Source organism: Dermacentor albipictus, chromosome 4 (assembly GCF_038994185.2).
Source record: "Dermacentor albipictus isolate Rhodes 1998 colony chromosome 4, USDA_Dalb.pri_finalv2, whole genome shotgun sequence".
NCBI lineage: Eukaryota > Metazoa > Arthropoda > Arachnida > Ixodida > Ixodidae > Dermacentor > Dermacentor albipictus.
Genome location: NC_091824.1, coordinates 132,035,025 through 132,049,887, shown reverse-complemented (window position 1 = coordinate 132,049,887; position 14,863 = coordinate 132,035,025). Strand labels below are relative to the sequence as shown.

The following is a 14,863-nucleotide window of genomic DNA, read 5'->3' as shown; positions in this document are numbered from 1 at the left end:
AGGCGTAATTTGCTGTTTTCTAATGTTGCGTAAGAATGTTTCAAGAAAAATAGTTTGCTTTTATTCCAAGTGACTTTACTGTATTTATTGGCTTTATTTTGTTTAATAAACTGGTGGAAAGCAATAGGCCTTCAACCAGCATATGCAACAAAAGTTGTCCTTTGTTTGTTATTGTTGCTTTACAGGAAAAGCACTGCCAACGAAAACACAACTTTCGCGTCGGCCCATCTTTGTTTATTTATTTTATCTGTCTGAGCCGTGCTCGGCCACAAGTAACACGCGACGATGACAAAAATGTTGGATCACTATAGTCAACTTCACAATAGTCAATCGACCCTGCATTTTTTTATCTCTCTGGCTAATTATTTCATTGTCGCGAGCACATATTCGAGAGCGTACCTCGAGAATCAAAGAAAGACGCACCTGCTGCTTGCCAAACAATGACAAGACCGTTTACTTTTATTGCAATCAGTGCCCACCTATCTGAGCCTACACAGAAAAGAAGGAAAGAAAGAAAGAAATTAAGAGAGAGATAAAGCCAGCTTCTGGCAGAATATAGCCTGTCATACAACTCCATATCAATGCCGAAGGGTAAGACAGAATGATTCAATGACACGGAGTAAGAGTGTTCTCCCCGACTAAGGATGTCTGGCTGACAAATCAAAGTTTGATGGATTGCCTCTCGGACAAATGCGTGAGAAACGCTTAATGGTGATTGCGTCGATTCATTCTGGCCCCCCGTGAAACCGATTCAAAGACAATGAACTCTTACGATTGTTTCCCGTCCTTCCTTCCTACTGTGCTTTCTTCTTTCTTTCTTTCTTTCTTTCTTTCTTTCTTTCTTTCTTTCTTTCTTTCTTTCTTTTTTTTTCCTCCAGTTCTCAAGCGCAACGATGGATTAATTGAAGGGTCAAGGTTTTTCCTGTGTGCATGCGCCATCGCTGGGCTCAACCTAGGTGATAATACAAACTGCAGGTACTAAACACGGTAATACACTTTGATTCCAAGGTAGCAACACATATCGCTCACAACAAACAGCTAGTTCAGCATTTTGAACTAGTGCATACTTGATATGCAGGAAATAATCGCATATATATAATCGCAATTTGAGGAGAACTATAAACTTATGCTTCCAAGAAAGCGCTTCTTTGTGAAAAATGTCATAAAAATTACATAATATAGTAAAATAATTATGTTTACATTGTGAAGCTGCAATAGCGCAAATAAAACGAACACAAGACAGGACACAATGGGCACTACTCTCACCACTGATATATTAGTGCCTTAGAAGATGTGAAAAAAACGTACAATAATAATTAGCATGCGCGAAGGTTCATGGTACGGAAATGTGGGTTCTTTTACCTCTTTTTCTTTGACGGGATCAAGCTGTGTGAATGCCCATATCTACTGTACGTTTTCTTCGGGTCTTCTAAGGAACTAATAAATTATTTGTGTGCGTAGCCCCCGTGGTCTCCGGTCCTGTGTTATCGGTGTTCGCTTCAGTTATGGTGTAATGCCTTCACAAAATATCAACCAAACAACCGGAGAACAAGTTATCTTAATTATGAATAAACAATGCTGGCATATACAGGTTCGTGCCATCTCACAAAAGCGCGCTGTACCTTGCGCTGCTAAATAATGTCAGCACTGAGAGTGGACGATCATCAACTCTATCATGCACCGCTCGAAGGGCACAAGTCCTTATAACCAAAGCAAAAGCAGGGTGCACCACGACAGGCGACATCATCGCCTTATAGCGGTGGAGACGGCAACGCAATGACCCTGACTGCCCGCAATCACTTCCGCAAGTGAAATTATGCGCATGCGTAAGGTAAGTAATTCCAAGCGTTCCTCACCTCGTGTAGGAATGCGAAGGACTCGAGGCATTCCGATAAACGCACCGTCCTAAGAAGGTGACCTCGTTTGAGGACTGGGACCGACCACGGGCTGACGTCAAAAAGACACTGTGTAGCCTCGAGTGTGAAGCATCCATAGTGAACCACACTTACTCGTTTACCCTTACTCGCTCCCACAAATAGACACAGTGCCGTTATTTAAGTACATCATTATCCATCTACTGCAGCTTAAAATAAGCCAGGCAGGAGTGCATCCACGCGAATTCGTTCGCACCTGTGTCCCATGTCCCGCCGCGTCAAGTCACACCACATCGTATGCTCAGCAGTTTTGAGCGTCCAGACATCTCATCTAGACGCTCTTCCACTCAACTGGCGGATTATTGTGAAACGGCGAGTACAGGCATGGAGTGGAAGAGGACGCGTTCTCTCATCGCGTTGGGGTCGATAGGCGAAGGAAGAAACGAAGAAAGGAAAACCTGGGAGTCTGGCTTCGGCGGAGTCGACGTTGCTCGTCCCACGCATATCGATGCCCAGGCCCTTCACCCGCCTCCCCTCAAGCGCCGGTCGGTGCCCGAGTGGGGCCGCAATGCGATCCGCCACGCTGCACCGGCGAGACATGCGGCACCGACGCTGTGCGGTGAACCATGCACCGAAGTGTTGATGTTGTTTATTAAGCGGCAAAAGGCCGGGGAAAGAAGCCTATCGAAGAGCCGGATATTTAGTATTATTACTGTTGTGGCTGTTGTTGTTGTTGTCGTTGTCGTTGTCGTCGTCGTTGTTGTTGTATAAATAAAAACGATCACAAATAGCAAACAGAGCTAGATGACAACTGCTGCCAATAAGGGCACAACACCGGCTGGCTCTAGAAGAGAAAAGGTACATAGAAAAATGATAGTGAGCGAAGAACAGGAGATAGATTAAGAAGGAGCAGACATAATGAGTGAAGGAGAGAAAAGACCGTAAAAGAAGGCGGATAACAACACAAAAAAAATATGCAGATCCAACACAAATGATGGAATGTATGTGAAGCGAAGCGGCTAATTAAATGCTCCGCAAGTAGCGGTGATGCGTACCATTGTGTTTAATTTCATCCTTTGCATGCAGTGTTTACGCTTGTCTACCATAAAAGTGACAACTTAATGTAATTTTTATGTTTATACCCTACACGGCTCACAAGATATGCCTAAATTTAAAAAAAGAAGATATTAACCAACCCTGGTTGCTATCCAAGAATGCGTTTATCATGCTTTTGTAGGTGGTTATATGTGCCATTATATGTCGCAATGTGTGGTATGGTTGGAAATGCCCTTACCACCGCGCCTCACCCGTACGCGGAAGCCAACGGGTACTTCGAACGTCACTTCCTCAAGGACCAGTCGGGAACCCCGTGCATCGTCTTCGACCAGAGGCGCAGCAGCGTCTCAATGACAGCGTCTCGAAGCACTATACAGAATTTTGTCTCATTGTTCCATGACATTGTCTCATTGTTCCCTCGTGACAGCTACAGCTGTCACTAGGGATCAATGAGACAAGATTCTGTCAAAATTTGAGTTGTTCCTCAATCTTGCGCATAAACCCCACAAACGCACGCAGAAGTTGGAAAACACTGCATCTTGCAGTACGCTTGTGCACCATTAAAGCACTGTACAATCCTTATAAAAATTCAGAAAATATCGGCCACCATGAAGAATAACATTAAGTATATCTACAGAATGTTATCGAAACAATTTATTTTTGCGTTAGGAAGAAAACTTTTTTTTTTGCATTTGAGAGAACGTCGCAAAGTTTTGTTGTAATTTCGACTTCAATGCACAATTTCTTGACTGTTAATACAAACTGGAGTGACGTGCATAGTAATAAAATGCCGGAACTGGCTTCAAAGTATCTGAAAAATAAGGGCCCGAAGACGCGTCCCTTATGTGATTTGACTTCAGGTTCCCGTTTCCAGTCAAATGTAACCTAAAAATCATGAGCCATTCCACTCTGTGAAGATGGTTGACCAGCGAAGCTGTTTAGCACACGACACGGAGGTGACACATAGAGAGGGAGAGAGGAATATAAGGAAGGCAGGGATGTTAACCAGTCAAGAAGAAGGGACACATAATTTTGAACAGAGGTACGAACCCATTCATTGCCTTGATCGTGACGAAAGGTACGCACACTCATTTATTGTCTTGATCGGTGGTCATTATTTCACCCGCAACTGCAATCACATTCTTTGATGATGTCAAATCGATGCACGTACGCCACTGGGTGGTCGGTTGGGCCGGATCGGTAAGCATCGCAAGGGATTTGTCTGCAACACAGAACGCGTAAACGCCTCCCTTTTCGGTACCGACACATCCACATTGAAATCACCGACAACTACAACAGGGGTAGTGTCATCGCTGCTAATTCACGCAAACTGAGTAGACATCCTGGGTGCGTGTCTGATGTGGATGAAGAAAAAACAACTGGCCGCAGGTGGGATACGAACCCACGTCTTCGTATTACGCGTGCGATGCCCTTACCAATTCAGCTTGTTTGTCTGTTTAATGCGAGCAGACTAATGCATATACCGGATCTGCATTGAATATGCAGATTCAACATGTCGTTAGATCTGCATTTTTATTTCAATATTAGCATATACTCCCATACTTTTACTTGCGCATTAGTCGCACAATTTTAATACTGTTTTTCTTTTTTTTTTATTTCGTAGCTGTGATTTCTACGCCAGCGTTAATTTTTGTCTTGTAATAATTCTTTTTTTTTATTTTCAATACCGTTATCTGTTAGTACTCATTATAGCTTCCTATATGTTTTTTTTTCCCCATTTCCCACTTGGACTCGCTGAAGTCCGGGCTATATTCTAAACATAAAAAAATTGACAATCACATAAGCATACGCCAAAGAGGGTGAAGGCGAAAGTCTGCGCGCAAGACATTGATTAAATTACTTGACATTCTCTTTCAAATGCGTTGTTACTTCTTATCACTTGTTTTCTCCCATCAAAAGTCATGGGTTCGAATGCCTTAATTGACGATCCATTAATTGCCAGCGCCCTAATTACCTTCGCCTTAATTAGCACCAAAGGTCATGGGTTCGACTTCCACATAAGCTCGAGGGTTAGACATCCACCGAAGATCGTGGATTCAAGTTCTTTATTAAGGCTTTCGCCTTAATAAATAACAAACGTAGCAATCTTATCGGTGGCGCTGATTTCCAGATATAGTACGGCGGGCTAAATGTACGTATGTATACGCGTAGCTCTAGTAGGGAAAAAGGGAAAAGTATAATGCACTCGCGTGTATACCTCGCCGTTATAATTTTGGGAACATTTTCCTACTTATATAACTGGCTGTAAACAGGATCCTTATGTAATTTTCATTTCTATGACCTAAAGGTTTTCGTTCACTCTTTCGTTCGTTTGTTAGTTCGTTTTATTTATTTTTGTTTCTTTGTTTATTTCTTTGCCTGTTGGTTTTCTTCTTGTTTGTTTGTTTGTTTGTTTGTTTGTTTGTTTGTTTGTTTGTTTGTTTCGCGCGCAAGCCCAAGCGTTGCTGCATTTCTACAGAGTACGTAAAGTTACGATCTCCGTCATTTATTCCCACTCGCTGTGCACCATTTATACAAATTGAGTAACGGAGAAAAAGAAGCCCCGATATAGGTGCAGAATTCTAATTTCGCTCGTATACAGAGACACGCACTTTCTACACTCATCCACCGTACCCAAGTAACTTGTTACTTACGAACCCCTTTTTCCAGGCTTCCAAGCTCTTCCGAAGTCTCTGCACCTCGCTTTCCATACCCAAAAAAATCCCCTCACCCACCACGCATTATCTTTCCCGAACGCGCTCGCTTATTTATCCTTTCCCACACTCTCACCCCAACTCACTGTAGTATAAACACATTCATGCATTGAATCATTCAACGGGTTCCAGCGCCTACCTGGGGCCTCCGCCTCGTGATGACACGGGACATCACCTGGCCTTCCGACTCGCCCGGTGAAGCACGGTGTTCCCTCCGTCGCGTCTACCGCCGACGGAGACCGAGATTCCGACGATGCGTGCCACAACCGACGACGGCCGCAGGTAACCGGATTTGATACGCACGTCTCCGATCATCAGACCCGCGGTAAGCTCGAGGGTGACGATACGGGAGACGATGGCCGGACCGCGACGACACACAGCTCTCCGCGCGTTGACATACGAGGGAAAGAAGGCACTCGAGAGGGAAGTCGACGGCGACCTGTCGCTTCAGCTGCCCACTGCGCCGGTAACGCTGATGGCTGTCTCACGGCGAAAGTGAGCGCGTAGCCGGCGATCTCCGCTCCCTCGCCCAGAAGAGCGAAGAAGGAGGGTACAGCCAGACCGGCGGGCCGACGGCGCGGCAGTTCAGGCGGAGAGAACGACCCCCAGCCGTCGTAGACGGCAAAAAAGAGAGCGAGAGCGCGAGATATATAGGCGGCGGCGGCGAGGCGAAAAGTACTGTTGCTCCCTATCTGCCCCACGTCCATCCATCGCTTCCTCTCCTCCTCGCATCCAGCCACTTTAAACACTACGGGCACATTCATGCCGCGAACGGGCAGCGTAGAGCAGACCAGTTTTGGTGCCGCGCCACAGCTGCGAGGTGTTCCTGCTGCTGTTTTTCATTACCAGCCATTTGTCTCGTTGCTGCTTCTTTTTTGTTGTAAGAGCGTGCGTGAGTGTTTTTTGGCACGGCAAGGAGGTAAGTGTCTGGCACTGCCCCTCTTCGCGCTCGGGGGGCAGAACACGGAGGCGCTCTCTGTCAAACCCCCTCCGCCGTTTCCTGTTTCGGAAACGAGGAATTCCCCTCTTTCTTCACCTTCGTTTTCTTCTTTCTTTTTCTCTTTTCTTTATCTCTTATTTTTTTCATGTGCTCTCGCCTAGCGTCTGGTTGTTTCCTGTCGTCCCAAGACCACCCATCACTCTCGCATCGTCGCTTTCATTCCAAAGTATTTTCCTTCGTTATTGCTATATTTTTTATTTTTATTTTTTTCGTCGAATTAAGCTCATCTTCGCAGGAACTCTCCTACCAGTCTTTTTTCTTCTTTTTTGTGTGAAAAATTAATGAAGGAACCTAAACCCGATGCGAATACATGTTGACCTCTCACCGATCGCACACGTGTTGCTAACGTAAATTAAGACCGCGAGACAGTAAACAGCACACAGTTGCACCGATGCGCGCTGAGATCATTGGCGAAGTGATGTACTGCTGTCAGCAATGTTACATGTAAAAAAGAAAGAAAAGGTTTAGCCTTTTAGAAAAAGTAGGGAAGAGATTGAGACGGGATCGTCATAGGCATAAGTAACTTTACAAGTTAATGCAGAGATATGCAGAGTGCTATGTTGCGATAAGGTAATACGTAAGTAGCTCGCACAAAGTGGGCGGCTATTTGCCTTCAGGATAGGTCTTTTTGAGAAGGTACCGCTATCGTTGACACAGGCCTTTTGATAACACGTTATCTCCTCGTGGGTAAATAAGAGAGCTCGCATTCAAATGAAATAGCCGACAATGGCCGAATTCATTCCGGTGCATTTTCGATTGGACATCCAGCATTCTTTCTACCGGGATATCGCTGACCTGAGCAGGTCGATAGCGTATTATCTGCACGTCCCAGAGTCCATAGGAAAGGTATTAAGTTGTCTCACATCATGAACATGTTGCCACTGAGTATCGGTCACGTCTTTCTTTCCTCCTTTGACTCGGTTTGCGACACCTGAATGTCACATAAATGTGCGCAGGTCACCTGATGTGCATCGAATGCTCGTTTCTTCAATGACGGTCCTCCTTCAAGCGACCCAGGTGATTTTCGTTGATCTTTGGCGAGCTTAGCGCATAAAAAGAAATTCTTCTCCCATTTGCCGTATTCTGAAAGTACCGAGACTTTCTACTAGTTCTGCAGTATTTTCTGTGGAGAATTTAAAATGGGTTTGCCGGATAACGCCATAATGACACATGTACATTATTGGTTTGTTGGTGGAAATCCTCCTTCCACGCTTAGTTGAGTGTGGATGCATGCAAGGAGCCTTTACCGGATGCTTTAAATCGACGACACTCGAGCATTTTCCGTGCGACGCGAGCCATTTCCATCCTAGATCACCAGTAGGCCACCAAACTTTATCTGAGAGATACTGAATCGCGTGCTAAACTTCAAGTTGCCACTGACATATGAAGTGCTTCCGTCTCTCTTTCGGCTGCCACGATGCTACGAGACTTAGCTGTGTTAGCGTCGCAATCTAACCGCTGCCCCGTCGTCCTTGCTGCTAAAACTTTCTTGTTTTCTTTGTCTTTTTCTTTCGTGTTCACGTCTCCCCTATGACACACGGCTTCGCTTTTCCTTTCTTCCTGCTTTTAAAAACCGCTAATGCTATGCGAGATCGCGGAGTGGCTTCTTGCTACTCATTTTCCTTGTGTGTCCATCAGTGGTCCGAGTTGGGAGCATGCACCACGTGCAGAGTCATGAGGCATTCAACTCCCTCACTACTTACTGGGACCTCATGCACAAAGCATTTCGTACACTAAGCGAACAAATGTTGCTCAATTAGAGAGGGTGCCCGATCAGTGACAAGCTATTCTCACTAAAGAAAGGCTTTCAGAATTCGCACCCTGATGTCTTGAAGCGGTGTGATCGGTTGAGCGACAAATGTAATCTAAAAATTTCTGGGTTTCGAAACCGGCTGATATGTCCTAGCTTGTTTGTTTCAACAACTCCCGCTCTTGTAATATTGACGTTTCTTGTTAAAGGAACCGGCACACACAACTACTTCCAACGTACTGGCTGCTGTCTGTAAATGAAAGGGTAAACACAAGCAGGCGTCCTTTTAAACTTGTTTTCGGCAGCCTAGCGATAGCTTTCTCAGCAATGCAGATTGTCAAAGGCAACGGAGAGCGGTGGCAGTCCCGCGGCAGCCGCTCCTTTGTACGCTCCAGAAAAAGATATGCTGGACCGACGTTACCTCAAGTTTCTAAGTAAGGAGAATTACAGAAGTGGACTTCTCCCCATATGGCCTTTTAATGTGGAGAAACCTGCTCTAGTGGTGTCTGTCACGTATGCGCAGACACCATCGAAGGCGAGAAAGCGTACGAACTTACAACATATCACGTGTAAAACATTTCTGCGATGTTTTTATGCTTCAACTTGCCCAATTATTCGCCCCTTCCGTTGCTAGTATACACGATGTTACGTGTACGCGCGTGCGTGCGTGCGTGCGGCATGGGATCGAGAGTCAGAAGAGAGCAGTTGCCAAGGGCTTCCATCAGTGACACTCATGCCAAAACGCGACACACTCCCAAGCGCATCGGTGAAACCGAAGGTTAAATAGGCACCGCATGGTCATGCATCACTGGCCCAACCTCAAGGGTGGTGCACATGTCGTAATGTGCCTCGATCTATGCTGTTTCCTGGTTTTCTTTAATTGATTTTTTGTCCGAACTCTTGAACACGTTCAAGCCTAAGAACAAGTGTATTTAGTCTCTCTCTCTCTCTCTCTCTCTCTCTCTCTCTCTCTCTCTCTCTCTCTCTCTCTACCCGCCGTGGTTGCTCAGAGGCTATGGTGCTGGGCTGCTGAGCACGAGGTCGCGGGATCGAATCGCGGCCACGGCGGCCGCATTTCGACGGGGGCGAAATGTGAAAACACCCGCGTACTTAGATGTAGGTGCACGTTAAAGAATCCCAGGTGGTCGAAATTTCCGGAGTCCTTCACTACGGCGTGCCTCATAATCAGAAAGTGGTTTTGGCGCGTAAAACCCCATAATTTTATCTCTCATATATATATATATATATATATATATATATATATATATATATATATATATATATATATATATATATATATATATATATATATATATATATATATATATATATATATATCAACCGCATGTAGTTGGCAGCCACCTGAAGAAGCATCTCGTATTTTTTTGTGTTCTTCGTAATTCATGTGCAATGGTTCATATTTTAAAAACTACTTAGTATATCTCCGGCAATTATGTCAACATTAGGTGTTAGAACGACTTCTAAGACATCAATTTGAATTGTTTGCGACATGCTATCTTTTGCACGGCATTCTATTTTTCTTTTTTCTTTTTTTTCCGCGTGGTAAGTACACGCGTGGTAAGTAAGTTCCGCGTGGTTTACTCATAGCGTCAAGGTTTTTGTACTTGATTAACCACCGACAGCCGACAGCCTATTGGTATCGATGTGTTTCCTGGCCGTTGGCGTTCGAATACTACGGCGGCAAAACCGGTAAAACATTTTCGAAAGCATGCTGGTTTCGTCTGCGAGTCATTACATAGACTTGCTGTAAAGAGGTCTACTCTTGGCAAAAAATAGTGCCTCATTTTGTTTAGGCGTTGATTATCATAATGAATGCGGCGGAGGTTGAGTGAGTACGCTTGAAGGTACGTTTTTATGCCGTTGATCACCATAACACCGTAAGTACGCAAACCGATGTCACAGAACACCCGATGCATCATTGTGTGTTCTCCGTCATCGCTTGTTTGCTGTACGCCTACTAATTCTTCATTTCTTCAAGTGTTGTACCCTCCTTTTGTCCGTGTTCTCTTGTGCTTCACTTACAGTATGTCGTTCCGTCAGCTGTAATGCGCATTTGCAAAACCAATACGTTTGATAAGACGCAGTGGTTATCATAATTTCACTACAGATGTATTAAGCTGGCACATATGGTTCAGATACAGATGCCTGTATGCGGACTTGCACGACGTTGATGCGGAGATTAGGATAATTATGACACCCGTAAGGAAGAGGCAGCTGACGGCCGTAAGCTGTTGCGTTCTTTCGGCCAAACTACCCGGCCTGGTAGTGCTGTAAAGACGCTGTATAAAAGTGACACGCGGTGACAGGGAAATTATTATACTTAGCAGCCGACCGTACGTTTTGTAGCTTAGGTCTTCTTTCTTGTGCGCGTGTGCTACCCTTATTAATGAGCCATTTCTTGACTATGTTCTTGACTATGTAACCGCGTTTGTGTGGATGCCTAGACGTGTGCTTCTTGTTGTACTTGTAAAATGCAAATAAAATATTTTCAGGCTTACTCAATCTTTGGTGTCGTGTGCGTTTACTCCAGTCGAGGCCATCGTGCCGCCTGGAAACCGCACTCTGCCAGTAGCCCTACACGAAATGCAACAGCTGGAGCGCGGCGGCACAACTCGGGGTAACGGCGGCGTAATAAACGAAAACCCGCTCGGGATGCCCTTAAAAGTCAGTTCAGAGTGTGCCTTAACTCGATATGACTCAGCGCTACATGCATTCTGCTGCGCCTCGATCGTGCTCCCGCCAGTTTGGTTGGTGTGTGGCAAACGTAGCGTCTACATATACGTTTGCCACACAGCAACCAAACTGGCTGGAGCACGATCGAGGCGCAGCGGCCAGAAATCCAGTAAAGCCACAGAACACCTGGTAAAGCGTGTGCAAAACCCCGTTCCCGTTTCCTGTTGTACAGCGCCACCTGTGGTCACATACTTTAGTTCACGACGCCACCACTACGCTTATTTCCGTAGCACTGTGGAAGGTACAGTTTCCCTTCTCTAAGTTTGTTTAGGTGTTCTGTGGTGCGGCGACGAGGGAACAATTCCCAACATTCGCAGGCACGGGCGCGCCACGCTTCTCGTCTCGGAGGCCACGAGCGGACTTCTCGGCAGTGCCACTACGTGGCGTAGCATGTCCAGAAAATGGCGAGAGAAAGAAGGCCGGTTGGTCGCATGACGCGTTTCTCAGCATTCGCACCCACCGCCGATGCATGCATGTCGGACGCCACGCGCAGGCTTCGCGGCGGCGGCGCTAGATGGCGCCGAGTGTTCTTAGGGAAGCGCGAAAGAGGAATCCCGCCGCAGTACACAAACCATGACTCATCATAACTCGTTTCGACGGTGAAAACACGTCGTGTCGCTACTTTCATTAAATGTGAAACGCATCGCTGTGCACATTCATCGTGAGACGGGTGCCGCCGAATTTTATTTGCATTTCGCCCCCGCAGCCGACGCAGCCAAGCTTTGTGCGTGCGTGCGTGCGTGAGTCTGTCTGTCTGTCTGTCTGTCTGTCTGTCTGTCTGTCTGTCTGTCTGTCTGTCTGTCTGTCTGTCTGTCTGTCTGTCTGTCTGTCTGTCTGTCTTTTGGGTCCTTTAAACATTAGTATTTCTTTACTAAATGTTCCTGGATAGCCGGCCCTGTAGTGGCCAAACTTCCCATACTCCGTAGCTAGTAAACGACGGCCACCCCGTTCTGTTTTGCCGAGTTCTATTCAGCCCACTTCCAATGAAAATCGACAGGGGTGTATTCAGAGCGATATGACTAAACTAACCAATTACAAAGAGTGCTGTTCATTTGTTTTCGTTCCGAACAGAAACAAATAAATCATACCCCATTCGTTCACACATGCTTCCCATTTGCGCTATCATAAAGGGACACAAAGAGAACAAATATTTGAGCTCTGTTAATAAATTTCCATTCCACAAACCAAGAAAGGTCACTCTTACTCGCGAGAAGATGCAAAAACGAAAGACTGGTGGCGACGCCGCCATGAAATTCTCGCACCACCACGTGATGACGTCACCAATTTTGACGCCATCTGCCTGGCCCTAGTTAAAATGTTATTGGTAGAAATCGACTACACTGCACTCTAAAAGAGCCGAAGGCTGAACTTACGAAGTTTCAAGAATTTTTGCTGAACCCACGACAGTCGAAATTCAAATAATTACTTTGCAATTCGTGACGTCACGCAGGCGCACCAGCCCTGAAGTTGCGGAATGGAATTCCAACATGAAACTTTGACCTCCTCTTCTACTAATCAACCTATCACTGCAAAATCAACGAAAGTATAGTTCCTCAAGAATAGTTTATCAATCTCGACCGATTTAGCGCATTTCTCTTCAGTGGAACCTGCGGTTTGCATATATAGGAAGTGATTCACCGTCTCTCTCAAACGCTTCAAAGCCGCGTGACCAGACTTGTTACATGCGGTAATATGAGCCCAACAACCGTATCGGTCAGTCGCTGCTTTCCATATACAGTAAAAGCTCGTTAATTCGAACCGCAAGGGGAAGCCGCTTCAGTTCGAATTAACGAAAGTTCGAACTAACGAAAGTGAAGGAGAGCAACAGTACACTGCGATTTGGAAGCAGTAGGGCATGTCAGAACGTGATGGCGTGTGCCGCGGGCACACGCCATCTTCAAGTCGAAACTCTGGGTCCGACTGTGCCACACCACCGATGTCCACCGAAACCGTCGATGTCTATTACTGTTATGTGTCTATTACGATGTCTATGTCTATTACTATTTGTCGATGTCCACCGAAACGAACGTTTCGGTGGACATCGACGGCCGATACCTCCTAAGCTGAAAGCAGAGGTGCACAACCGATGAAGACTGCCGAGACAAAGACGGTGAACATGTGAAGGTGGCGAAGGCCCTGATTCGTTGGTTCTCGATTGCAAACGCAGCCGCGACGTACTTGATTCACTGTGTTTTGGCGCTTGCCGTGCCATCTCCGCACAACATTAGCAGCTGTACAAGATTTTCAAAACCTCCGAGATTCGCAACGGGCAAGAAGTCTCGGAGGTTACGTAGAACGGAGAGGCGGCAGCCGCCGTTGCCTTCTGGCTGACCCCGCGTCGGTTAGATTTTTTTCCGATTTTGCCTTCTCTCGCCGTTCTCTCCGTTTCGGAGGCAATACAGCCTTGTGTGTAGGCAGTAGGCCGTGTGCCAGGTGAGCGTAGTTCGAATTATCCGTGAGGGAACCTTCTCGCGTTCGAATTAACGGACTTTTTTATACATAGACTTCTGTGGAGCTTGGCCGGACCAAATCGTACAGTTCGAATTATCCATAAATTCGAATTATTGAAGTTCGAATTAACGAGCTTTCACTGTAACACAAGGCCACCCTGAACCATTACGCCAAGGCCCGAATGAGAAAAAGATGAAGGAAGAAAGGAAGACGACTTGGCCAGAAAAAACCCCGATTTACTACGTTACACTGAGGGAGCAGCTTAAAAAGAGTGAAAGAAAGTACTCGGTAGGCAACTTGCCATTTGTAAGCAGACACACGGGCAACAGAACCACACCACACATTGAAAGTCCAAACAAACCAGCTGAGAAATCGCAGCAACACTTTCAACAACACACTCGCAAAGGTTTTGCGGGGCTCACCGGTCACCTCACTGAAGCGACGCCCAGATATTAGTACCGTGAACGTTTCGGCGAAGTTTCGGTCCGATACGGCAACTGCGGAGCCTTCCCGCGATGCATGCTCTCATTGCCGCTGCGTGCATGCGAAACCCGAGCGTTACGTTTCTTCTGGGTCTTATGCGGGAGACACATGGTGCGATTTTCCGTGCGATCTGTCGTACGGCGCGTCGTGTGCGACTTGCCGCATGCGGCGATTCGGGACACATGGTACGAATGAGCGAGCGGCGTATAGCTCCGCCCAGAACCGGCGCCCCTGCGTGGAAGTTCGGAATGCTGCATAACTTCGGACAGAAAGTGAAAGCAAACGTATTTGCACCGCTCTCTTGTTTGAAACAAACGATGACAATATAAACACGCCTATGGAAGCACTGTAGACGTGTTTCCGCAAGGCCGCGTTAGCAGTAACGGCTTCGTTGACAGCCGCCGGTGGCTATAGGAGCCGGCAGGCATAGCTCGCTCGGCCATCGAATCCGACACCGGTGGCGCTTGTGACACGATCGCTTGCAGCTCGTATAACGAAGCGCCACAACATGTACACAGTTATCTCACGCTTAAATTGTAGCACATTTTATTTCATTGGCGCCGACGGAAGCGAACGAGCATGCCAGGCGAGATTGCGATCGCTGGGAGACGGTGTAGGCCTAGCTCGCCGGCCGTCTATCCGAGGCCGAGGGCCCATACCGATGCGTCCGCAGCTCGTAATAAAGCGCCTAAATTCATCAGCACAATCAACGTCTGACCATTTATGTTTCTCCTAAGTGAAAATACGGTTATTTTCCTCGGTGCCGTTAGTAGCGATGAGT

At 46.4% G+C, this 14,863-nt stretch overlaps 1 protein-coding gene across 3 annotated transcripts in view; it reads right to left on the bottom strand.

The window, feature by feature from the left end:
- LOC135898413 (beta-1,3-galactosyltransferase 1-like) overlaps positions 1 to 14,161 on the bottom strand; it is a 41,906-nt gene extending 27,745 nt beyond the window's left edge. The window contains exon 1 of one of the 3 annotated variants that reach the window (XM_065427333.1): positions 14,022 to 14,161. The gene's annotated coding sequence lies outside the window, so the exon portion shown is untranslated. Of the gene's footprint in view, positions 1 to 5,783; positions 6,473 to 14,021 lie in introns of those variants that run through there. The other 2 variants (XM_070537596.1, XM_065427334.2) reach the window with 2 other exon arrangements.
- Between the last annotated feature and the right edge of the window lie 702 nt (positions 14,162 to 14,863).